Source organism: Pelophylax lessonae, assembly GCF_965119305.1.
Source record: "Pelophylax lessonae genome assembly, chromosome: 10".
In the NCBI taxonomy this organism is placed as follows: Eukaryota; Metazoa; Chordata; class Amphibia; order Anura; family Ranidae; genus Pelophylax; species Pelophylax lessonae.
In genome coordinates, this window is record NC_138777.1 from 208,146,669 (window position 1) to 208,174,250 (window position 27,582).

Here is a 27,582-nt window from a genome sequence, read left to right on the forward strand (position 1 = left end):
GGTGTTGGTCCACTGTGTTTTATCTAGTCCAAAGTCCACGCAGCTCTACCAGGAAATTCTAGAGCAGTTCATGCTTCCCTCTGCTGACCAGCTTTATGGAAATGCTGATTTCATTTTCCAGCAGGACTGCACCTGAGACACACCTATAGATGGATCCAAATGTGTGCAGTTCAGCAGTGAAATTTTGTTCAGTGCATAGCTATCCCCATTCAGCGGGTGTTAATAGCTTGATCGACTTTCGTTGAGAGGACAAGTTGGAAATCTTTTGTCAATTGGTGGCTGCAGCGTATTCTGACAGTGGAAAGTTTTGCTATCAGAATACAATGTCTCGGTAGAGGAGGGAGGGGTTCCTCCATATAACTCACTTGTGTTGCTGAAGGAGCCTGTTTGTCAGCTCATCTATGGCCATCAAATTTTCACCAGAACATCACAAAAGGAGAGATGGACTTTCCTGGTGGCTGTACCAGGTTGCATCCCTCAGGTACACTGATAGCAAATTAACAAAGATGGAAACAGAGCATGGTACAAAGATGACAGGCAGTTTCAGAAATAGGGAAAGGGCAAAGGTTAGGATGGGCAGTAAACAAACACAGTCAAAATACAAGCTGAAGTCAATAACCAACCAGTCTCCAAACATTAAAATATGCCCATCTCTTAATATGCCATTTTCGCTTTGACTATCAATGATGGTCATTGCCAGAGTAATCTGATCATTTAGAAGGCTAACCAAGATGCATTAGGTTATCTATATCTAAGTATGAACAGGTACAAAAATACCTTTTGTGACACTTTCCATCCTCAAGGACTAAAGCCGCCACTCATATATACAGAGATGTATAGTAACTAAGTAGAACTACTTCACTACTGTACTTAAGTACCGAAAGGCGGTATCTGTACTTTCCTAGAGTAGAATTTTTCTCTCCTACTTCCACTTTTACTTCACTACATTTTTTCGAGGATTTCAATACTTCTACTCTGATATTTTTTTTTTTGTGCTGCATAGTTACTCGTTACAATTATAAAAATTACCACTGCCAGAACAGTAGATGGCAGGTTTCATGAAGCTCAAAACTGTATTATCAGCGCATACGAAAATAAATGCTACTGTATGTATAAATAAAAGCTGCATTTGAAATAATAAAAACAATATGATGTTCACACTTTTGACTTTCTTTAATAACTACATAACACAGTACTTGTACTTTTACTTTCAGTACTTGAGTAGCAAATTTTTTAAAAAAACTACTTGCAATACTTAAGTACAAAAAATGTTGAATACTTTAGTACTTCTACTCAAGTCACTTTTTGATCGAGCACTTCCACTTCTACTCAAGTCACTTTTTGATCGAGCACTTGTACTTTTACTCAAGTATGGGTTTTGAGTACTTTATACAACTCTGCGTATATACTGTCATATTTTACACTGGTGCTATTCACAAAATACTTCTTTCTGAATGTGGCTATACTAGGTTGGCCATACTAGTGCAGAGCTCTAACCAAGAATGATTGTTGGTGAGAAAATGGCATATGCAGAACTGCCAGGAGGCGCCTCAATTTTTTCCTTGACTCAACAGATTAGATATCTTTGAGATCCACAAAATCGCTGAAATATCAAGCCTTTCAGCAGGAAATGCACTTCCTCATGTCTGTTCATTGTTAGACTAACACAGTTTATGTCGTTTGTGTCTGCTCTCTAAACTTCTTTTTTTCCAGTAGAAAATAAGTAACAGTTAACTTGGAAATCATCATTAGGCCAATCAGTCCCTCAGCTTCAAAGAGCTTTTTGGCCGTCCCACATACGAGAAAAGCTGTATTATTATTATTATTATGTAGCTGCAGCTCTAGTTCCCAGAAAGGAGAATTCCGTCATGTCCCACGGAAAAGAAGAAAAACATCCACTGGCTGCTTTGCCATGCCACGGAATCTGGGTCCAGAGACAATACCGGAGGGGTGGAGGGGAAATACCGTGATATCATTTTCCAAGAAATAGCTGGCCAGGGTCTAATCCACTCTGAGACCACCCATGTCAATAAGCTGAGATTCCAGTTTGAGTGGAACTTGCCTAGATCAGCAGTTTGTATGTGGGGTTCACCAAACCTCCTGTAGATCTATCTACTGACATTGTTTCCCAGAAAGCTATTGAGTAGAGCAAGGAATAACCTCAAATATCAACATCCCTGAAAGAATAACGGTCTATGCTGCTTTTAGCAACCTATCAACTCCTGCAACATGAAAGGAGGGTTAGAGCTTTGAGAAAAACCATTTACCACCAACAGGGGTGTTTACAATGGTCAGCTTTTATTCATTTATGTAAAACCTGTATCCCAAAAGAAAAAATAAACTCCTGCGGTAACTACTTAACCACTTAAGCCCCGGAAGATTTTACCCCCTTCCTGACCAGGGGGTATTTTGCGATTCGGCACTGCGTGACTTTAACAGACAATTGCGCGGTCGCGCGACACTGTACCTAAACAAATTTGACATCCTTTTTTTCCCACAAACAGAGCTTTCTTTTGGTGGTATTTGATCACCTGTGCGATTTTTTTGATTTTTTGATCATGCGCTATGAACAAAAAAAGAGCGTCAATTTTGCAAAAATAGCAATATTTTTCACATTTTTTTATATGAAATTCCCCAAAAAACAATGTAAAAATCAAAATTTTTTAACATTTTCGGCCAACTTGTTTTATTCTACATAGGTTTGGTTAAAAAAAAAATCGCAAAAAGCGTATTTTGATTGGTTTGCGCAAATGTTATCGCGTTTACTGACAAAGGGAAAGATTTTTGTAATTTTTGTTGTTTTTTTTTAACGCGTAATGGCGGCGATCTGCGATTTTTTTTTGCAGTACTGCGACATTGCGCCGGACAGATCGGACCCTTGACTGACATTTTTGACACTTTTGGGGTCACCAGTGACATTACTGCAGTAATCAGTGCTATACATATGCACTGTTACTGCAAAATGACACTGGTAGTGAAGGGGTTAACTTTATTTGAGAGGGAGGGGCTGTGTGTGTTCCTAGGGGCGTGATTCTAGCTGTGATTGGCTGTGGCTTGAGCTGTAGAAACAGTGATCAACGGTCCTACATAGTAGAACCGTGTGATCACTGTTTCTACACAGGGGAGAATGACAGGCAGCTTGTTTACACTAGCCGCCTGACTTTCTCCCTCTGCAGTGATGATCACAGAGTGACCGGCGGACATCGGGTCCGCCGGTCACACGCGCGGGGGGGTCCGTGACCACGCGGGAGCGCACCTCCGGGGGCGCGCGCTCGCTCCCTAGACCCTCACAGGCTAGCGACATAGATCTACGTCACTTTGCCTGTGAGGGGCTGACTGCCGACGTAAATAGTCGTGCGGCAGTTGGCAAGTGGTTAAAAAGTGTTAGCTGGAGTTCCACTTTAATTTGTTAGTAAAGTCCATCTAAATCTGCTAGTTTAACACTCTCCTACCCCCAGACTGTGAATGCTGCCGTCCAAAGATGTCTCTGGTGCTCCTCCAGCCGGAGTGGAGACACCCTAAGACAGGAAGTGTGTTTCTGGCAAGATCACCAGGTGAAAAAAGGAAAAAAGCCTCAAAAAAGAAAACAACTGCAGCCACTATATCTAAGGATTGGTAATTTACAATTTTGTTTTTGTATTTATTACCTCATTAATACTATATTAAAGTGAAAGAGACAGGCTGGATTCCCATTGTCTTGAAAGAAAAAGTGTGTTGCCCACAGCAACCAAACAGAAATTTTGTTACCTGCTCTGTAACAGCTAATTCACAAGAATTGCATAGGAATTGCATGTGAATCACAGGAACACTGTGCAGTTCACATGCAGTTCTGTGCAGAGTGATTTCAGTGCCAATCCTTTTAAATGGGCTGAAATCGCACGGCACCAAAAGTAGTGCATGCACTACTTTTGGAAACGCACTGCAACTGCTTTTGTATGGTACTATTGCGATCTGATGTGAGCAAATGTGTTTGCAACCTGCGTTTGGGGTGTCGTTAACTTCACTGCAGATCTAAAGAGAAGTACAATTGAAATGCGGTGCGGGCATTCTAGTGTGAACGGGCCCTAAAGGTCTGTGTTGAAGGACTTTGGGCTTGTGTTGATAGTCAAATGCAGTTTGCTTCTGCTTGCATTTTAAGTCAATTGGAGTTGCTTATGTCATCATTTGAAGTTTATTGACAGATGCATGGGCCTGCAGTTGACCTGTTTCTGACCTGCATTTGACCTCCTTCTAAGCTGCATCAACTTGCTTTAAGCTGCTGGTGCCTTTTCCTTTGACTTGTATATGAAGAGAAACAGTTCAGATCTCGACACAGATAAAATGATAGAAGACCTCCAACTGCTGCAATGGACAATCTAGCACTTCACTATCATATATGTATATACATAAGGGCCAATGATGATTATAATTCTGTTTGTGTTTATTGCCATTGACCAATGAGCACACAGAAAAGTTTTTCTGTCCTAGTAATGAATGAAGTAGGTGCTGTCCTCCTACCTGATGATGAAGAGTCTGCGTCTGCAGGAGGCGTCTGTTGTCCAAAGATGAGGTCTACAAGAAACAGAAAAACAAATTAAAGTGGGGTGAGAAATGATAAAACCGAAGCAGAGCTTCTTCTCGCCTCTAGTGAGGCTTATCACAGCTAAAAAAAGAAGTGGAGATTAGAGACAAGGAGCTGTTCCTCCAGATCACTCAGCTCTCCTGGCAGTTGAACATGAAATAAACTCCTCGTAAAAATGATGCACAGAGATCAGTCTTCAAAGGCAGTTTTCCCCAAGGATGGGGAAGTAAATATAAGTGAACTTTTAGCCTTGCTGTCTAATCCAGCACATGTGAGGGGAGACTGACCCCAATTATCAGACTGCAAGCTTTATATTGTGCAGTAATACAGGGATCAGGGCCAGTCTGGCTTAGGATGGTAATCTACACACCATGCCAGTTGTGACTAGAGGAACATGCTGGGACTTGCTGTGCACAAGGACCAGAGAAAAATGGACACAAGGAATGAGTTCTTAATTTAATGAATAAAAGGTATTTGTATCTAATGTGGACTCATTATGCAAGGGGCAAATGGTTGTACATTTTGTGCATCAAGATTAAGGCCTGCAAGAAAACGATTTTCCATTGTGGCAACTTAATCTGATCTACTAGAAACCTAACCAGGGTACACACAAGGTGAAATAGTTGTCTGTAATACTTCTATATTATGCAAGTATGCATTGAGTGTTTGCTTTAGCTATACAGTAAATTACAGTAAAATAACATATCCTGGGCCCTGTGCAGGTCATTCTTTCCCTCCTAGTCACTGAGACACTTAATTCACTCAGAGTACTATTTATAGTCCACTGTATGACCAAAGGTTTGGGAACATGTGACTGATAGGCCTATGACCAAAAGTATGTGGACCTCCCTCTCAAAATGTTTGAGTTCAGGTGTTTCCAGTGAAGAAAACTGTTAATACTACATCATACAAAGACATTGTAGACCTCTTTGATCCTTGTGGTAACAGTTTTGGAAAGACCTTTCTTTTTCCAACACAACTGTGCTGCTGTGTACAAAGCCAGCTCCATAAAGACATAGTTTGACCAGTTTGGTGTAGAAAAACTTGAGTGTTCTACACATATCCCTAACCTCAAACCTACTGAACACCTTTGAGGTGAATTAAAACACAGATGACGTCATCTGTGACATGAGGGGGCGGGGCCTCCCGATGACATCATTGGGGGCCACGCCCACAATGGCTATATAACAAGCTGCAGAGACCGGAGACCGACATAATCACCGGAGACATCGTCGGAGGAGGACCGGAGGAAGAAGAGAAGAGCCGAGGGCAAAAGAGCAGAAGAGCGGACAGCAAAAGAGCAGAAGAGCGGACAGCAAAAGAGCAGAAGAGCGGACAGCAAAAGAGCAGAAGACCAGAAGACTAGGAGAGGAAGAAGAGCAGAGAAGAACAGATGAAGATCTTTAATAAACTTTCCAAAATGTTTCCTGTCGTTATTTACATACACTGCCTTTTATGGGGTGAATGGGTAGGGGTACAGTGTACCCCATACCCATTCACATAGGAAGGGGGTCCGGGATCTGGGGGGCCCCCTTGTTAAAGGGGGCTTCCAGATTCTGATGAGCCCCCTGCCCGCAGACCCCCACAACCACCGGCCAGGGTTGTGACGATGAGGCCCTTGTCCCCATCAACATGGGGGCAAGGTGCTTTGAGGTGGGGGGTGCAGAGCTCCCCCTGCCTCAAAGCACCAACGACCCCCCATGTTGAGGGCATGTGGCCTGGTATGGTCCAGGGGGGGGTGGGGCCGCTCGCTCGTCCCCTCCCCCTTCCTGCCCTACCGGGCTGCATGCTCGGACAAGGGTCTGGTATGGATTTTGGGGGGGACCCCACACCGTTTTTTCGGTGTGGGGGTACCCTCAAATTCCATACCAGACCCGAAGGGCCTGGTTTGGAACCTGGGGGGGACCCCCACGCAGTTTTTTTCCCATTTTTGGCATGGAGTTCCCCCTCAAGATTCTCACAGTGCAAGTCGCACCGCAAGTCGGATCTTCCTGATCCGACTTGCGGTGCGACTTCCATTCAAATCAATAGGCTCCCATAGGAAACCATTGATTTTGAATGGAAGAAAAAAAACTTATAACGTGGCTGAACATACGTTTGGTCACGTTCGGCCGCGGTTTCTGCGTTTGAAACGCCGGGAAACACACGTTCGAACGCAAATAATTGCATTCCAAAAAACGTCCCTGAACTCAACTGCCTGCAAATGACTGTAAACGACCCTGTGTACATGGACAGATAAGATAAAATGTAGATGGGTTCAGGGGCTTCTGAAAAAAACTCCCAACTGCTCCTAAACGGCCATTTACAACGTCCCGTGTACATGGAGCCTAAAGGTGATGCACAAGAAAGCCCGCAAAGAGTTTGCTGAAGACAAGCAGACTAAGGACATGGATTACTGGAACCATGTCCTGTGGTGTGATGAGACCAAGATAAACATATTTGGTTCAGATGGTGTCAAGCGTGTGTGGCGGCAACCAGGTGAGGAGTACAAAGACAAGTTTCTCTTGCCTACAGTCAAGCATAAGTGCTGCCCCCACTGGGGAGCTACAGTTTATTGAGGAAACCATGAATGGCAACATGTACTGTGACATACTGAAGCAGAGCATGAACCCCTCCCTTCGGAGACTGGGCTGCAGGACAGTATTCCAACATGATAAGGACCCCAAACACACCTCCAAGATGACCACTTCCTTGCTAAAGAAGCTAGGGGGACAGGTGATGGACTGGCCAAGCATGTCTCCAGACCTAAACACTATTGAGCATCTGTGGGGTATCCTCAAATGGAAGGTGGAGGAGCACAAGGTCTCTAGCATCCACCAGCTCTGGGATGTTATCATGGAAGAGTAGAAGAGGACTCCTGTTGCAACCTTTGAAGCTCTGGTAAACTCCAGGCCCAAAAGGGTTAAGGCAGTGCTGGATAATAATGGCGGCCACACAAAATATTGACACTTTGGGCCCATTTTGGACATTTGCACTTAGGGGTGTACTTACTTTTGTTGCCAGCAGCTTAGACATTAATGGCTGTGTTGAGTTATTTTTAGGGGACAGCAAATTGACAGTTATACAAGCTATACACTCACTACTTTACATTGTAGCAAAGTGTCATTTCTTCATTGTTGTCACATAAAAAAAGATATAATAAAATATTTACAAAAGTGTGAGGGGTGTATTTACTTTTGTGAGATACTGTATGTGCTAAGATGCCGGCTACCATAGAGGTGCAGATAGCAGTGTGGGGTGTCCCCGGTGCCCACACTAGCGTGCCCCTGTCAGACCAGTTACTGGAGCTCAATGCCAGAACTTGTTTTGGTATCCGTGATTTGGCATTGATTCGCCAGGACGCCAGGATTTAAATCAAATCTCAGGATGGTCTCGGTGAACCCGGGACAGTTGGCAGGTATGCTGTAATAGCCACAATAGGGGGTAATGTCATATTTATGGCCATGGTTTTGTAATAGGATGTCCACCAAGCTTAGATACAGGTGTATTTGTCCACCATCATCTGGTTATATAGCGTATCGGCATCTACTAAAGGTCACAGTAATAATTTCAATGTTCCTCAAACTAGCAATATTTGCATTTCAAGGCTGATTAACACTAATTCTGAGTTAGATTCTCTTAGAATGTATCCCCAAGTATACTATTTATAAACTATGTAGATTATAATGTTCACTCTGCACTTGGTGGGGAGCTCAGCACTTCTAATGCTAAGGAATGCAATGTAATTTGCATTATATTTGCACATATCCACAGAAAAGAGCTCACACTGCTGGCCAGTAACCATCGGCGATCAGCAGGATGCGGCTTCCAGACAAGCAGTCCAGCTAATAATAATGACTACTTAGTAATGAACATACGTTTTATGGGCACAGCCTGTTCTTGAACTATTTCATGCTGGAGCCAAGAGGTGATAAAGTTACCGTTCCCTTTTGTTATTAGAAGTCTTCTGTGAATGTGAGTCTTTCATGGTGTTGGATAGACGTTGGGGTTACTGTTAGTGCATGTCTTGCTCTGTAAAAGTTTTATGTAAGCTTCCAACATATAAACACTAGTTCCAATTTTTTTCTGCAGTCTTAGTTTTTCCAAATTATATATATATATATATATATACTGAACAAAATATAAACGCAACACTTTTGTTTTTGCCCCTATTTTTCATGAGCTAAACTCAAAGATCTAAGCCTTTTTCTATGTACACAAAAGGCCTATTTCTCAAATATTGTTTACAAATCTGTCTAAATCTGTGTTAGTGAGCACTTCTCCTTTGCCGAGATAATCCACCCACCTCACAGGTGTAGTATATCAAGATGCTGATTAAACAGCGTGATTATTGCACAGGTGTGCCTTAGGCTAGCCACAATAAATGCCACTCTAAAATGTACAGTTTTACTGTATTGGGGGGAGGGGGTCCGAAAACCAGTCACCATTTGTCTCACGCAGTGCAACACATCTCCTTCGCATAGAGTTGATCAGATTGTTGATTATGGCCTGTGAAATGTTGGTCCACTCCTCTTCAATGCTGGATATTGGCAGGACCTGGAACACGCTTTCATATACGCCGATCCAGAGCATGCCAAACATGCTCAAAGGGCTGGCCATGCAAGATGTTGGGATGTTTTCAGCTTCCAGGAATTGTGTACAGATCCTTGCAACATGGAGTCGTGCATTATCATGCTGCAACATGAGGTGATGGTCGTGGATGAATGGCACAACAATCGGCCTCAGGATCTCGTCACGGTATCTCTGTGCATTCAAAATGCCATCAATAAAAATCACCTGTGTTCATTGTCCATAACATACGCCTGCCCATACCATAACCGCACTGCCGCCATGGTCCACTCGATCCACACATTGACACCAGCAGACCGCTCACCCACACGACTCCATACACGCTGTCTGCCATCTGCAGTGAAAGCTGGAATTCATCCGTGACGAGAACACCTCTCCAAAGTGCCAGACGCCATCAAATGTGAGCATTTGCCCACTCAAGTCGGTTACGACGATGAACTATAGGTCAGGACGAGACCCCGATGAGGACGATGAGCATGCAGATAAGCTTCCCTGAGATGGTTTCTGACAGTTTGTGCAGAAATTCTTTGGTTAAAATGTGCAATTTTACTGTATTGGGGGGGGTCCGAAAGCCAGTCAGTATATGGTGTGACCACCATTTGCCTCACGCAGTGCAACACATCTCCTTCGCATAGAGTTGATCAGGTTGTTGATTGTGGCCTGTGGAATGTTGGTCCACTTCTCTTCAATGGCTGTACGAAGTTGCTAGATATATACGCTTTCGTATACGCTAATAAAAAGCATCCCAAACATGCTCAATGGGTGACATGTCCGGTGTATATGCTGGCCAAGCAAGAACTGGGATGTTTTCAGCTTCCAGGAATTGTGTACAGATCCTTGCAACATGGGGCCGTGCATTATCATGCTGCAAAATGAGGTGATGGTCATGGATGAATGGCACAACAATGTGCCTCAGGATCTTGTTACAGTATCTCTGTGCATTCAAAATGCCATCGAAAAAATGCACCTGTGTTTGTTGTCCATAACATACGCCTGCCCATACCCTAACCCCACCGCCACCATGGGCCACTCGATCTACAACGTTGACATCAGAAGACCGCTCACCCACAAGACACCATACACGCTGTCTGCCATCTGCCCTGTACAGCGAAAACCAGGATTAGCCCGTGAAGAGAACACCTCTCCAAAGTGCTAGACACCATCGAATGTGAGCATTTGCCACAGGACAATGAGCATGCAGATGGGCTTCCCTGAGATGGTTTCTGACAGTTTGTGCAGAAAACGATTGTTGCAGCAGCTGTCCGGGTGGCTGGTCTCAGACGATCTTGGAGGTGAAGATGCTGGATGTGGAGGTCCTGGGCTGATGTGGTTACACGTGGTCTGCGGTTGTGAGGGCGGTTGGATGTACTGCCAAATTCTCGGAAACGCCTTTAGAGACGGATTATGATAGAGAAATGAACATTCAATTCACGGGCAACAGCTCTGGTGGACATTTCTGCAGTCAGCATATCTGTGACGGTACTCACCATCACTGGGAGTGAAAGACAGATACTTAATGGTTTGGATTGCTTCAAATGGGGGTCTGTATTTACACTTATTCTAATGTGTATTGTACTTCAATGTCAGACAGGCTCTCCCTATTGTTTGTGTAATGAGGTGGGAAGTGTATTCTGTCCAGACAGCTAGATAATTAGTTCAGGTTAATTCTATTTCTGTATACAATTTCATCTGCATATGATAATGTAATCAGGCAGTGGGGAGGGATTGTGTACACTATGGGAGTTACTGAGTGTAAAACTCTGTTTTTATTGGATTGTGAATTTCATGTCCTGTTCCCCACAAGGTCCACCTGAGTGGTAACCTTGTGGGGGAAAACTGTATAAAAGAGCAGCTGTACCATTAAACCTAGAGTTCTACTTCACCCTCAATCTAGAGTCCTGTCTCTTATTGGGGGAATCTGCTACAAGGGATTGCTATGCTCTTCATACTCCCTTGGATAATCACTAAGCTCTTGTAAGAGCTTGTTCCTGTTCCTGCTTCACTCTCTGGGGAAAGAGAGGTTCACCCACTAGAACCTGGAGCATTGTCGTAGGTCCAGGGTGGGTAGGAGACGGCGAGACCCCAACAAAACTGGCGGTTTGTGGGGTCTGCGGTGGCTATGGTGTCTGGTGGAGTGCTTGGAGCCCTCGGGAAGCACTAGGAGCATCCGTTAACGGAAGTACCCAGTCGGGGTGCCAGGTGATCCGTTACAATGCCAATTGCACGCTCCCTCAAAACTTGCAACATCTGTGGTATTGTGCTGTGTGATAAAACTGCACATTTTAGAATGGCTTTTTATTGTGGCCAGCCTAAGGCACACCTGTTCAATAATAACGCTGTCTAATCAGCATCTTGATATGCCACACCTCTTAGGTGGATGGATTATCTCGGCAAAGGCGAAGTGCTCACTAACACCGATTTAGACAGATTTGTGAACAATATTTGAGAGAAATAGGCCTTTTGTGTACATAGAAAAAGTCTTAGGTCTTTGAGTTCAGCTCATGACAAATGGGGGCAAAAACTAAAGTGTTGCCTTCTCATAATTTTGTTCAGTGTATATCAATATATATATATATATATATATATATATATATATATATATATATACACACACTTTGAGTTGCTTTTCTGTTATTATAGCTCAGCCCCTGCCACATGGATTAGGTAAGGTTTAGAACCTCTGTTTTAAATGTGGCCCTAATGTCCCTTGGGAAGGTTTAGCTTTACTTTACTTTCAAACTTAATTCTTTGGACTGGTCTAGATTGAAAGTGGAACTAAGGTCAGGAATGCTCACCTATTCTTCAACGATCCAAAACTCATGAGGTCCCTTGACAGCTCGGGCATCTTCTCTCTGTCATTTTCCAAGTGCCAGTCTTTGGCCATCTAATGCAGACTGATGTCACTTCCACGCATGTGCAGTAGTCATTTATCTTGGCAGTCTGGCACTGTATGTTCGTACCCGTAAACAGACAGGTATGTGTATTTTATTGCAGAAGAGATATTGTGTCTTCTGCAATAAAGAGCTGCCTGTTTTTTATCCTTTAGTTCCGCTTTCAGTGGTAATTCCCTAAAGAGAGACATAGATGGCAATAAAAACATCTCTGAAGCTTCTACAAAATTCCCTCCACATAGAACCCTGTATTTCTGTCTGTGCCCCCGTTGATGAGTTTTCCCTCACTTCCTGTGCCATCTGACACTCATCACATAGACAAGAAATTGAAGAATGCTATTAAATAGGGATGTAGATAGAGTATACTGTAGGTGACATGGGGTTTTACTATTTCCAAATCTGAAAAAAGTACATTTTTGGCAGGGGTTGGGCTTAATAAAAACAATTTTTTCCCTCTCTGATCCCTTTCTCCCTTCAAGAGTATGACAAGATTTGTCCTAAAACCTTCTATAACCAGCTATTAAAGCGATACATCGTACGACTTTTGATTTACAAGGCAGTGGTAGCGAGTTATAAAACACATACCATGAGGAAAGACAGGAGGACCTTTGTATATAAAAAAAATCTTACAGTAAAATAAATGGAGAGTTTACAAAAAAGATTATGAAGGATAGCATTACAATTGTAGTGTTCCTTTAGTAGCTGCCTCTGTGACTCCCAGATCCTTTCCTGTTATTTTTTTTCCCATTCATCTTTAGACAATGATATAATGAAATAGCTTACGGCCTGGAGGATTTTGGCTTGCAAGACTCTTTGCCTCTGAAGGTCAGTTTCCCTCAAATTTAATAGGTAGCATTTCATTTTTGCTTCTACAGTTTCAGTCCCCATCTCTGATGAATGAAATTTTCTTTTCTGGCCTGGATCATATCCATGATTAAACATCACTGGTAGCTAGACATAATCTAGCCAATGTTTAATTATTACAACTAGGACTCTACTGACTCATGAAGGATACAGATTAAAGCACAGCCTATTGACCAGATCCCATGTATATCACAATTTAAACAAAGAAAAAAGGGACTTTGTAGGTTGCCACATATATAACCTCAATAAAGGAGATGAATGCTAGCAAATTGTGTATAAAAATATACAAGTTTATTTAAAAAAGGTAATTAAAACCAGTAAAAAACATCATATATCCGTAATGGATGTCAACTGTAAACCCAGAAATGAGTTACAATACACATAGCCCATGCACACCCCATGCAACTCTACCCCGAAAGTGTATGTAACATAAATTAACACAAATGATACATTTAAAAAAAATGGTATTGGGCCAGGTAGTAGGGCATTCAGTGGTGGGTTTTGATCTCTACGCGTTTTGCTAAAATGGCTTCTTCAGGAGAGCCTACTTATATCAAAGAACAAATGATAATTATTTGATAATTATTTGTAGATCTTAATAAAAGTCATACAGGACTAGTGCTCACATGAGAAAAGATTGAAACGGCTCAGTCCCCACAGAGGAGTCCAGGCCACCCCAGAGTCAGAGAAGGGCAGTACACCGCCTGATGAATTATAATGGTGTGTATGTCAATCCACTATTACAATACCAAGAATTTTAAACAAAAATCTACTGACTAATGATATCAAATTGTAATGTGCATAGTGGTCATAAGACAGATAGCTTAATGTCCACAGATGAGACAGTCAGACAGCCCAGAGGGTAAAAGTAAGCACTTTAAAGCGGGTCTGTCACGAGGAAAAACCTTTGTGATGAGCCTCTGGTGTAAGTAGCCAAGCACCGACTGAAGGGCTAGATAAAGCACTAGTAGGAATGGACCCCAACTCTACAAAGCCAAAGTACAGATTATTTAACCATCATGCTGAATTCAATCAAATAATATACCTCATTCTTCCATTTTTTTTTAAAAGGATTATCTTGGTTTTCAGCAAATGTTAAGTGAACCTGTCCGTAACTTGTCAAGCCTGCAATTATAAATTCCTGACACATCACAAAATATGACAGCAGTAGCTTTTTTCAGAAAGGCTCCACCTTTTATAATTAAAAAGCCTTCTTTGACCTCCTGTCAGTGACTTTGCTTAGGTTAATATGAGGAAGCATTTCCTCATTCTCCTCCTGCAGTGATCAGACTGCAACAATGTAACTCTATAGCAATGACTGTGTCAGACATATGTGAAGACAGGCAAGGACTGCACAGATTCCAGGATATATACAGTATATGATTGTGTCATCTCTAAGCCAGCATCTCAGTCCAGAAAGTAGATGGTGATCCTGGGTGATGCCTAAACAAAGATGGTGGATGTTTTGGAGAGGAAAACATATGAAGGCATTGTCAGGGGTGCAGTGCTGTATCTTGGCCTAGGTCGACAATGCCCAGGCCTAGGGCGGCACTTTGCACCCCGCACAAAAAAAAAAAAAAACAGCCTCCTCCCGACTCTCGCACAAAAAGTGTCCCCGCCAGCTTGCGCTACACTTTTTAGTATAGCACCAGTCCTATGGGGCAAATTGGGCTGGAGAGCAGGGTCCAGAAGGTCTGGCACCCCCATAAAGTGATCACACTGCTATCTGCCGGTATGATAATACTGGCCGGTGAGGACATTCGGACTGACCGCAGGCCGCCGACCACACTTAATACAACTGGCCTAATGGCCACCAATGCTAATAAGTGTGACACTGCAGCATATTGCTCCACCTACCCTCCTCTGCCCCCAGGTATGGCAGGCATCATGTCACTATTATAATTCCATTTGTTTAAACATCCTTGTCCTTGAGCGAGCATATTGAGTTGCATCATATACCATGAGTTGCATCATATACCATTAAGGCTATCGCAATACGTCACTCGGTTGATAAGATTACTCCAGTCTTATAAGATATTTGGACTTGTGTTTCCTGCCACTGATTATTTCACTTATTTGTATAATGACTATAGACTTGCTAGTCATTATACAATTAAGTGAAATAATCCTATGATTACAATCAGTGGCAGCAAACACAAGTCCAAATATCTTAAAAGGAAGGAGTAATCTTACTAATCCAGTGACATAAGGCTGAACTAATGGGCACTGATAAGGCTGCACTGATGGCCACTAATGAGGTGGAACTGATAAGCTGCACTGATAAGGCAGCGCTGATATGCTGCACTGATGGGCACTAATATGCTGCACTGATGGGCACTGATATGCTGCACTGATGGGCACTAATAGGCTACACTGATGGGCACGAGGTGGCACTGATAAGCTTCACTGATGGGGCTGCACTGATATTCTGCCCTGATGGGCACTGATATGTTGCACTGATAGGCTGCACTAATGGGCCACTGATAGGCTGCACTGGTTGCCACTGATGGGGCTGTACTGATGGCCCCTGATGAGGCAGGATGGGTCATAAACATGAAGGGGTGTGGCATTTACAGGAAGGGGTGGGTCATATTTAAATTGGGGGGAGCACAAGTTTAGTCAGGCCTAGGGCAGCACAAAACCTAAATACACAACTGCAGGTGGGGGGGGGGATAGTTTATTTTACATGTGACAATGTACAATTTGCATTCCTCAACAACCACCTGTCTTAGTTTATCTGGCTTCTTGTCTGGTCATCAAATTATTTACATCAAATATCAAGCTGTTCATGGCTCTGGGGTCTTCTCAAAACTGTTTGGCTAGTGATTTTTAACAACAAACTTTTTATTTTTCCCAGTATATAAATTATATTTTGAAAAGCACTTCTGAGGAGGATAAAGCCAAATGCAAGGATGTTTCAAACATCATAAAAACTGGCATCAAAGTAGATATTTCAGTGAATTTTATCAGCATATGCTGCCAGGGAGATATATAATATCTTTAGACTTCAACATCAGAACACAAGTTATATGTCAATATTTTAAAATTCTTTACTGATCTTGGTGTGAGAATCCCTGTATCTGTCCAAAACCGGCTTTCTGAGAAGTGGTTGCTTTGTTATGTAAAGATCCCACGGAAATTGCCAAAACTCAGCTGAACATCTACACAACTGCATGTATAAATGCTGTCATTTCAGAAAATATTGTGACAACAGTAGAAATGTACCATTTGTGGTTACATAGTTAGGTTTAAAAAAAAAAAAAAAAAGTCCATCTAGTACAACCAGTAGAAATAATAATAAATAGAACATAGAAAATCGCCATATACAGAACTCTACATCCACAGTTGTTCAAGAGGAAGGAAAAATGTTATTCCGTTTAAAATGTTAATATCCACTAATTTTTTTTTTACATTTAAGAATGCATCCAGCTCTTTTTTCAAACAATCTACTGAGTTGATCAAAACTAGTTATTGAGGGAGTCTATTCCACGCTTTCACAGCTCTTACTGTGAATAAGCCTTTCTGTATGTGGAGGTTATACCTCATTTCCTCTAGATGTAAAGAATGCCCCCTTGCCCTCTGTAATGAACTGTGAGTGAATAACTGTACACCAGATTCACTATATGGACCACTTAGGTATTTTTACATGGTGATCATATCCTCTTAATTGCCTCTTTCAAGAGAGAATAAATTCAGTTCAGCTAATCTTTCCTCATAGCTGAGCTCCTCCATGCCTCTTATCAGTTTGGTTGCTCTTCTCTGCACTTTTTCCTATTTTCTGATATTCCATTACTGAACCGCATACTCAAGATGAGGTCTTACAAATCAAATGATTTGTACTGTAAAGGTGATGTCTCTCTTTCAGGAGCCTTTACCTCTTTTATACAAGAAATGATTTTGCTAGCATAACAAACTGCAGCTTGGCATTGCATGCTTTATTATCTACCAGAACATCTAGATCCTTCTTTACCATTGTCTCCCCCAGTTGTTCTTCTCCTAGAATCTGTTAAAGGAAAAGGAATTGACAGCACTCCAGGTTTGGTAATGATTAAGCACACAGTCAGTGTGTGAAACGCGTCTACCTTGTCACGATTGTCATATTTGGATGTCTAGTCAATAAATCTGGATTTTGACTCAACCTGGAGTGCTGCCAATTCCTTTTCCTTTATCAAGTTTTCACAAAGGCGAGCCGGGGCATGCACCGGTGTGAGTCATCAGGCAATTACACCACCTTGAGCAGTGAGTTCTTGTCTCTTCAATTAGAATCTATGTTGCCTGCATGCTTTCACGCCCAAGTGCAGAACTTTACATTTATTAATATTAAACCTCATTTGCCACATAGTTGACCAAGTAAATAGTGCATTAAAGTTGGCCTGTAAGTTGGAGACATCCTGTAGATAAGTTATTCCATTGCATAGCTTGGTGTGATCTGCAGACACTTATATGGTACTTTTAATCCTAAACTCTATGGGGTTGATTTACCAAAGGCAAATAGACTGTGCACTTTGCAAAGAGCTTAGTAAATGAGCTGAAGCTGTGCTGACTTCCATTATGCAATTACGTGCAAGCAAAAATGCTGTTTTTTTATTTTTTTATTTTCCTTGCACGTGATTTGGGTATTGTTTGCAAAGGGAAACTTTAACTCATTTAGTAAGCTCTTGGGCAACTGCACTTGCAAAGTGCACAGTCTGTTTGCCGTTATATCTTTTATAAATAGGTTAAAAAGTAAGGGTCCCAACATTGAACCTTAACCTCCTTGGCGGTATTCCCAAGTGTGGCTCAGGGTGGAATTTCAGTGCCATTAGCGGTAACCCCGAGCCACACTCGGGGTAACACCAGGGAGAAGTCACGGGATCCTGGAAGATGTTACTTACCTTGTCCCCAGGATCCCACGATGTATTCTGGCAGTGTACGGCGGCCGGATCTTCCGCCTGATGCTGTGTGCCCAAGCTTCCTTCTCCTGCGAGCGTCACGTCGCAGGGGGGTGGAAGCGGCAAATTCAAATAGTAAAACACACAAACACACTGATATATTGTAATCCTATTGGATTACATTACTAAAAAATATAAATTGACATTAGTTTGCCCCCCAGTGCCCTTGCCTGCAGTTTTACTGTACTTTATATATGTATACGTATATATATATATATATATATATATATATATACACACACACACACACACACACACACCTATATATATACTTTAACTTATTTATAGTTATTTATTATATTATAATTTATGATTTTGTGTTTAAAGCTTTATCATACCCGAGATGTTATAAAGAAGAGCGCACAGTAAAAAAAAATCATATGTAAATAGTTGGTTTGGGCTGCTCATCCTTAAGAATTACATGCAAAATAATGGTACCGCTTTCAGCACCTAAAATCGGAAACAATCATACCGCCAGGGAGGTTAAGATAAATCTTCTCTAATAATACTGAATCTTGGAGTACACCACTAATGACACTGAATCTCGGGGTATCACACTAATAACACTGAACCGTGAGGTACACCACTATTACTGAACCTGGCGGTACACCACTAATAACACAAAACCATGGAGTAGAGCAGTAATTACACCAAAACTTGGGGTATATCACTAATGAACACTGGGTTATGCACCACTAAAACTGAACCTTGGGTGAACCACTAATAACACTGAACCATGTAGTAATCAACTAATAACACTAAAACTTGGGGTACACCACTAATAATACTGAGCCTTAGGGTACACCACTAATAGCACTGAGCCTTAGGTTACACCACTAATATAGGTGAACCATTGACTACACCATTAATACCCCTGAATCTTGGGGTACACCCCAAATTACACTAAACCTTGGGGTATACCACTAAAAACTGAACCTTAGGGTACCCCACTAATAACACTGAACCTTGAGCTAAACCAATTAATTAAACTGAATCTTGGGGTACACCACAAATTACATTAAACCTTGGGGTACACTGCTAACAACACTGAACCTTTGGGAACCCCACTAATAACACTGAACCTTGGGGTACACCGCTAGCAACACTGAACTTTGAAGTGCCACTAATATCAATGAACCTTTGAGTACAGCATTATTAACACTGAACCTGGGAGTACACCACCAATTACACTAGACCTTGGGATACAACATTAAACCTTAGGGTACCCCACTAATCACACTAAACCTTGGGGTAAACCACTAACAACACTTAAACTAGGGTGCCATGCTAATAATAATGAACCTTGGGGTACATCACTAATAACCTTATAAATAGAGGAGAGGGGTGGGACTTTAAATGAGATTACAAATAATTGTACCTCCATCCCTGTAGTCAGAGACAAAAAAAGGGGGAAGGTTTGGGACTTTAAATGAGGCGTGTGACCAACGTATGACCATAGAAAGATATGCATACAGAAACAGGCAACAAACAGAGTGAAATCAAAGTCTATTGTTTTAATTGTATGCAGGAGATGGTACTGAATTGTAACATGATTAAGACAGCAAAATTACATATGCATGGTCCAACATGACCAGAACATGTTAAAAGATGAAACAAAAATATTGATGACAATTCAAAATGAAAATTAAAATGTTAGTAGACAAAGACATAGTGAATAAAAATTCATAAAGATTGCATCCATATATGCTCTACGCGTTTCGTGTTTCTACACTTCTTCAGGAGCTGGTACAATCGGTTATCTAGAAAGAGATGCATATAGAAGTAGCAATGCATCTAAAAATAAATGCCTATTGTACACATTGTCTACCACAACTCATAAACTGCTTACAAATAAGTCCAAGCTGTTGCCTCTCGGGACTTGTGGTGGAGGGTGCTCTGGGGCGTCTAACCCGGGAACTGAGGATGCGGTGCCCAGCGCACATGGGGTTAAAGAATAGAGATATGGTTTAGAAGCCATTTCCAATGGAGGGATAGCACATTCATTAACTACCGGTCCAATGTAGTTTCTAGAAATATATGATATATCACTAATAACCTTAGACCACTCAGAGTATGAATCGTTAATTACTACTCTCTGAATACGGTCTTTTAGGCAGTTTTCTATCCATTTGCAAAGTGAGTTTTCTAAGTCTGTAGACTTTAACTTTGACCTTGTGTGGTTAACTGTGTGTAAAGTCCAGGTATACTATATCCACAGCTATTCCTTTGTCATTTTTGTTTACCTCCTCATAAAAATAAGTCAGATTTGTTTTACAACTTCGGCATTTCGTAAATCCATGCTGTTCTTTTACCTATTATATTGTTTTGTAACAAAAGCTCTTCTATGTGTTTTTTTTTTTTCAAACTCTCGAGTATCTTCCCAACTATAGAAGTTAAACTAACCCGTCTAGAGTTACTTGGTAAAGATTTTGATCCCTTTATTACCTCCTTGTATTTAGTATTAATCCATCCATGAATTTTGTGATTTTACTATTTTCCTGTTTGACTGCAGTTCTTATGAAGAAGTACAGCTAAGAGCAGTGATGGTGTGCAGAAAAGCCATAGCATGCAAATCAGATTTTAGTTTACTGTTGTCAGTTGAATGCAAAAAAGATTATTCCTGCAAAGAGAGCAATTAATACCTACCTGCCCTAGGTAGCAGATTGCTCTTTATTGGTGTCTGATTTCAGAAACATCTATATCCTGACTGTTTAATGACTACTTTAAGAAGCTGATGTTTACTTTGTCCCAAACATAAAACAAACCTTTAATGGCATTTCATTAAAGGGCAGGAAATTGATAAAGTGGAGACCAACTGGCAATTAATTCCAAAAGATGCTTTTGATGTAACTTAAAGGGATTGTAAAGGCAGAAGTTTTTTTTATCCTAATTCATTCTGTAAAAAAGCATTCTGTGTGCAGCAGCCCCCTGATAGTTTACCTGAGCCCATCTTTATCCAGTGATGTTGCAGGAGTGTCTCAGCTGCCTGGGACTCCCCTCCTTATTGGCCAAGACAGCAGCGTGGCGCGATTGGCTCCAAATGCTGTCAAAGTCAGTTAGGAAATCAGAAAAGAGAGGGGGCAGGGGCTGGTCATGGCCCGGTGTCTGAATAAAGCTGTGACTTGTCTTGGGTGCCCCCACAGCAAGCTGCTTGCTGTGAGGGCACTCAACAGGAGGTAGGGGCCAGGAGCACAGAAGAGGGACCCGAGAAGAAGAGAATTGAGGCTACTATGTGCAAAACACCTGCACAGCCCAGGTAAGTATGCCATGTTTGTTATTTTTTTTTAACGAGACTTTACAATCGCTTTAAACGACATTTAAAAAAAATTAAATCAAACGATCCCTACAAAGAAAGCAATAAATTACCTGTCGTGCTGCCCAGGCCAATGAACCTTGCTGCATTGAAGATCTAAGTTTGGTAAAGCAGCTCTTCATTTATTTTTTTAAACTGTCCATCTATTAAATCCTCTGCCCTTGTTGTTTTACCTTTGGATAGTAAAACATTTTTTTTTCTGCCAGAAAATACCTTATACAGCCCACTTTCTCTTTCTTGTCTGGTAATAAGCCTAGGCTAATGACATAATGCACAGCTCTCTCTCACTATCCTGATAGTTTGCGAGCAAGGGAGGGAGGGATGAGTCATAGGAAAGCCAATGATAGCTGCTGGAAGGGGTCAGATGAGGGCAGAGATAACAGGAGACTGCAGAGATCCATGTGTATTCATCCAGAGAGGAGAAATGTGCAAGCAAGCAGTGGTGTGAACATGTCTGTCTGTGTATGTGTGTGTGTCTGTATATATGTGTATGTGTGTCTGTATATAAATATATATATATTTTAGGGATCGACCAATTATCGGCAAAGCCGATTTATCGAGGGCCGATATGCACTTTTCAAGCTATATTGGAATCGGCCCCGGAGGTTATCGATATTGCCGATATTTCGGGAACGTGCTTGTACCGGAGTGATGCCTGCAGCTAGAGGCATCACCCTGGTACTGGCATCCATAGACGACGGTCGGTTGTCTTGTAATGACAACTGATACGGCTGAAAAGCCGCTCGGCTGTCATTACAAGGAGCAGGAAGGGACATCCCCCCCTCCCGCCGCCTTCCGTGGCTTGCACAGCCTGCATGGCCCCCAAAGACCCGATCAAAGCCGCATTCGGCTCTGATCGGTTCTCCGTGCAAAAACCGGAAGTGATGTCATGAGTGACATCACTTCCGGGTACTGTCTGGCGCCAGATTTAAAAAAAATGACAGCATTCAAAAGAGCCAAACTTGGGGTTTTGAATGCTTTTAAGTGCAGAGGAGATGTTTGAGGTCCTTTAGACCCCCAGATCCCTCCACAAAAGTACCTGTCAAACAAAAGAAATGTTTTTAAATGTACAAAAATATTGGCCGATACCGATATGCATTGGCCAAAATACCAGTATCTATCGAAAAACTGATATTGGTCGATCACTAATATATAAATATATATATATATATATAAATATATATATATATATATATATACATACATATACATGTATGTGTGTGTCTGTGTGCCTCTATGTTTCTGTGTAAATCCAGGAAGTGAACAGTCAGCAGCTTCAGCCTACAGTAAATATGGCTGCAGCCAGACTTAGTGGAGGGAGATTTCTGCAGCATATTTGGGAAGTACAGAATCACAATATATACATATAAAATAATATGAAAAGTGGTTGGAGGGAAGCTTCAGAATGGCAAAGAAGTTTTCATTACAAATTATGTGAGCAGACTGTAGTTCCTTTTTAAGGCTAAGTTCACATCTGTGCATATTGGATATGCTCCCAAAAACGTGCGCTTTCCTGACATGCACAGAAACGCATTGCCATTAATTGTTAATAGCATCCCCTCACATCTGCAAATGTGCACAATGTGTGCCATGATTTTGTAAAATAGTCAGGGACTCTTTTTCCATGTTTTTAGCGTATAGGGTAGCCCACTGGAACGAATAGGCTGCCTTAAACATTACTTGCAGAAATGTGCTTGTGCTTGGTTGCATTTGTAAGTGTGAACCAAGTCTAAGAGATCTTCAATATCCTGCATACTTCTGGGTGTCAGATGCCTTGTGGTTCCTTTTACCATTCTGTAGGTCAATTTTTTCCTGCGATGATGGGGGCCATGAAAGAAAACCTAAAAGCACAGTAGGGGATACCAATATCTGGCACACCCAAAAATATTGAATCCTGGCTATTTTTCAGCCAGCACGGGTAAGCCAGACAGCAGCATGAGTAAGTATTAATTGCTTTCTTTGCACTGATGGCTTGATTTAGTTTTTTGTTTTGTTTTTTTTTTTAATTGCCACATAATTGTTTTAACTAAGACCAAAAGTATTCTTTGGCATTATATTTCCAGTTGGCTTCCACTTCTTTATATTAATTGCCTGTCCTTTACTAAATGAATAAAATACCATTAAAGGTTCATTTCCAGTTTGGAACAAACAAATGGAACACTAGCTTCTCAAAGTAATCGTCATATAGTCCGAATGTAGGTAGATGTTTGGGAGTTCAGCCATGTGAGAAACCCACAGACACCAGTGAGAACAATCTGCTACTATTACAAAACTCTTGCGGAATTTCGAGTATCATTTCACTTGGTGAAGTCACGGATGTCCACTGGAGAAACCAGCGTTCTCAAGAATCGTAAATCTCAGTGATTGAGGAGAACAGGAGGTTCTGTTAATGTCAGTGTGGGATAGCTAAGTCTCTTTATCCTGGATTATAAACTAGGAATAAGAAAATCATATATATTTCAGACCACACATGTGGTCGAGGCTGCCTTGGAGGGCCACATGTTACAGTAACCAAAATGTGTGTAATTGTTGGTCCCTGTGTGTCCCAGTGTGTCATCTTCATAGCCCATGCAGAGGATAACTTTAAAAGGCTGTCTGTCAGAAATTCTTCTCCGGCTTTGTGGGCAGTACAAAACATATTTGGTGTTGGGCCCATACATCTGTTTTTAAACTGTGATTCCCTGTTGTTAAAAAAATAATAATATTGTACTTCCCTTCCGTAACTGGTTTAATCCTAATTATTGTCATTGCAGTACACAAAATTGCAGAGCCTTGTTGTGAGGGATAGCATTCTTGTTCACCTTGAATGCTCACATCTATGCATGTGCACAAAAGTTAGAAACTCTCGTTCTCATTAAACACGCGTGCCTCTATGCATAGAAACATATATGTGCATGGCATTTGAAATGCATGCATGGGCAATTGCCCATGCACTATTCATTTTAGATGTATGATACAAAAAATGGGCCAATAGAAATCCACTTGGATCACAGCCCTCCACAAAGCAGCCCATAAATGGCTAGACGAAAACAAAATGGTAAAACCAAATGGTTAATGTGTAATGTCAAAGTAGCAGTATACCACTTAATAATCTCAAAAGTGACATGTGATACCACAAACATATATACAGTTAATACACAAATGGAATCTATTTAGCCAGTAGCCAATACTATACAAATAAATGCTTCACTGACAGGTTGGTGTTACAGCCCGCAAATCAGGATGGGACACTCCAACTAGGATGCACACAAGGGGAGAGAGCAAAGGGGTGCAAGGCCACCATAGTGTAGTTTAAAAAAAAACTTTATTAAATGTAGCAGATTTTCCAGGCATTGGGCCTGATATGGGTCTGCCATGGTCACCGGTAACACCTTCAGCCCATTTAAGCTGAATACCCAAGGGTTAGATTTGAGTCAAAGACCAGTCCAGCATCTTTGGTTTGTTTATTTTATATTGGGGATGGGAGAAGGGAATGAGTGGGATACTCCTCTGGCTCAACTAGGTACAAAATGGGACACTTAAAGAAAAATGCCTTTCAGCACTGTCTTGACGCCTACTGGGGGCCGACCAATGCTTGCTGGCGCTTTGAGAACACTGACTTGCTGTACTGTACTTGAAACTTGACTTCTGACACTCTGGTTAGCTCAAAAGTCATGGACTGTACTGAGAACTGACTTCTGACACTATGGGTAGCTCAAAAGTCCTGAACACTGCTCCCTCCAGTCCTTCCTGACTGAGGTAGCTTCTGTATACTGCTTCTGCTGCTGCAACTCTCAACAATGTACACTGCACGCTGTACAATTCAGGTCCCAACTGCTGGCACCCCCTCTACACTTCAGGGTCCACACACTGGCACCCCCTTTACTCTTCAGGGTCCACACACTGGCAACCACTTGTACACTTCAGGGTCCACACTCTGGCACCCCTGTTACACTTCAGGGTCAACACTGGCACACCCTTGTACACTTGTTTCCTGCACCGGCTAGCTAGCTCCCGGATCCCTCTGACCTTCTCCGGAGTGGTCCCCTCTCACTTGGCAGACCCCCAGGGGCAGTTTGCAGTACTCACGAACTGGGAATGCTTTCCTGAAACTCGACTCCTCTCAGCTCCGCTGGTCCTCGGCACACCGGATCCTCTCTGCAGCTCAGCTCAGCCCTCTGTCCCTTCAGACAAGCCGCCTGGGACACCCGGTTCCTCTGACAAGAGGAGAGACAGCTGTACTCTCCCTCCTGGGACTCTGCTTCCCACCAAAGATGCTGCGTCATGTGCTCCCCTCAAACTTATACCCACTCCCAGAATGCTGTGTGGCAGAATCTGCCTTGCTGGGGTAGATACAGGCCTGAGTGAACCATTGGCTGGGTTTCCTCCACTGCCCAATGATAAACCTCTCATTAAGTACTTTGGGGAGACTCCCCAGTCTCAACAGCCACACCTGAGAGACATGACAGCCCAGCTGAAAATCATGGCCCTGCTGTTAAGCAGACAAGGCCCACTATCCTTTACCTAGCATCTACCTTGTAGGGTGCTACATAAAAAATTAGCAAGTAGGAGACAGGGGGAAGAGACAAGATTTGAAGCATCGGGACTCAGCATTCCACTGTGAGGGAAGCCGACAGATGACAGCCAAACCAATGTCGCCAGGTGTCGCTGTGTAGAAGCCAGGACTCATCTTTCCAATCAAAGCGAACGCAATGACAGGGAACATTCTCCTCCTCCTGGTGCCAATGTCACTCAGGAGTATGTACAGTCAATTAATGTGTTTCCGGGTGTATCTGCCTCTTCATCGGCATCTGCTTGTTGTAGCATGTTTCTCCTCACACCTGTTTGGCTCTTGTCAATGATTTAGACTCATGACCCATAGGGGGAGATTCACTAAAACTGGAGCACTTAGAATCTGGTGCAGCTGTGCATGGTTACCAATCAGCTTCTAACTTCAGCTTGTTCAATTAAGCTTTGGCAATAAAACTTGGAAGCTAATTGGTTTCTATGGAGAGTTGCACCAGATTTTGCACTCTCCAGTTTTAGTGAATAACCCCCCTACTGTCTATGCATTGATGACCTCAGTCTCACTTCAGACCATTGTCTGTCCAGTGCCTTGGTGCACTACTTAGTTTGTTGTTTGGCTGTAGCTTATGCTGGCCTGGCTCGTGACCACAAACAGTCTGCTCTGTTACCTTGAGTTTTGCTGTTTACCCAGTGCAAACTGTGGCCTGGCTCTACCTTCTTATAATAGAGAACTGAACTTTGCAAATTCTGGATGGTCCATACCAAAGAATCTTTGTTCTGTATGCAGGCATATTAATTAACCACTTGCCTACTAGACACCTAAACCCCCTTCCCGCCCAGGCCAATTTTCATCTTTCAGCGCTTTCGCACTTTGAATGACAATTGCACGCAAGGCTGTACCCAAGGCTGTACCCAAATTACATTTTTATCATTTTTTTTCAAACTAATAGAGCTTTCTTTTGGTGGTAATAAATCATCACTGGGGTTTTTATTTTTTGCTGAACAAACAAAAAAAGACCAAAAAATGTGAAAAAAAAACAGTTTTAATAGTTTATTATAAAATTTTGCAAACAGGTAATTTGTCACCTTCATTGATGTGTTCTGAAGAGGCAGCACTGATGGGCACTGATAGGCTGCACTGATAAGGCAACACTGATAGGCACTGATAAGGCATCACTGATGGGCACTGATAAGGTGGCACTGATAGGTGGCACTGAAGAGCACTAATAGGTGGCACTGATTGGTGGCACTCATGGGCACTGAAGGGTGGCACCGGTGGGCACTGGTAGGTGACACTGGGTAGCACTGATGATGGGGCACTAGTTGGCCCTGAGAGGTGGCACTGGTGGGCATTGATAGGTGGCACTGGTAGGTGGCACTGACCTGCACTGGTGGGCACTGGTAGGTGGCACTGACCTGCACTGGTAGGTGGCACAGGTGGGCACACATGAGGCAGCAATGTCTTTTCCTCTTTGGGAACAATGTCCCTCTAACAGCAGCCGGTGATCAGCTTTTTTTTTTCTCCTCACGCTGTTAGCATGAGGGAAAAAAACAGCTCTGTTTACATCACGTGATCAGCTGTAATTGGCTGAAAGCTGATCACGTGGTAAGGGTATGGGACCGGCCCCTTACTCTGATCTGTGATCAGCCGAGTCTCATGGACTCACTGATCACAGAGAGAGCCACGTGCACCCCGTAGGGAGCGTGCAGGCAACTCATGCACGGGAGGACATAAATGGATGCCCTCCCAGTAATTTAGGCCCGCGCTGTAGCTGTCTTTGGGCTATAGCACGGGCAGGAACAGGTTAAACAAATACTGTTATTCTGTTACATTAAATGTTAGAACCTTTGGAGAAGATAGGTCAGTTTCAAGCTTTAAAACAAACACGTATCTGCTGCGATTGGTAAAAAATACAAATTATACACAATGCCTAATCAAGCCTCTGG

General features: G+C 42.4%; 1 protein-coding gene across 1 annotated transcript in view; it reads right to left on the reverse strand.

Moving 5' to 3' along the window:
* The window catches only part of ZNF469 (zinc finger protein 469), a 623,268-nt gene that overhangs the window by 457,387 nt on the left and 138,299 nt on the right, over positions 1-27,582 (reverse strand). Inside the window, exon 2 of the mRNA XM_082269917.1 lies at positions 4,498-4,551. The gene's annotated coding sequence lies outside the window, so the exon portion shown is untranslated. The remainder of the gene's footprint in view (positions 1-4,497; positions 4,552-27,582) is intronic.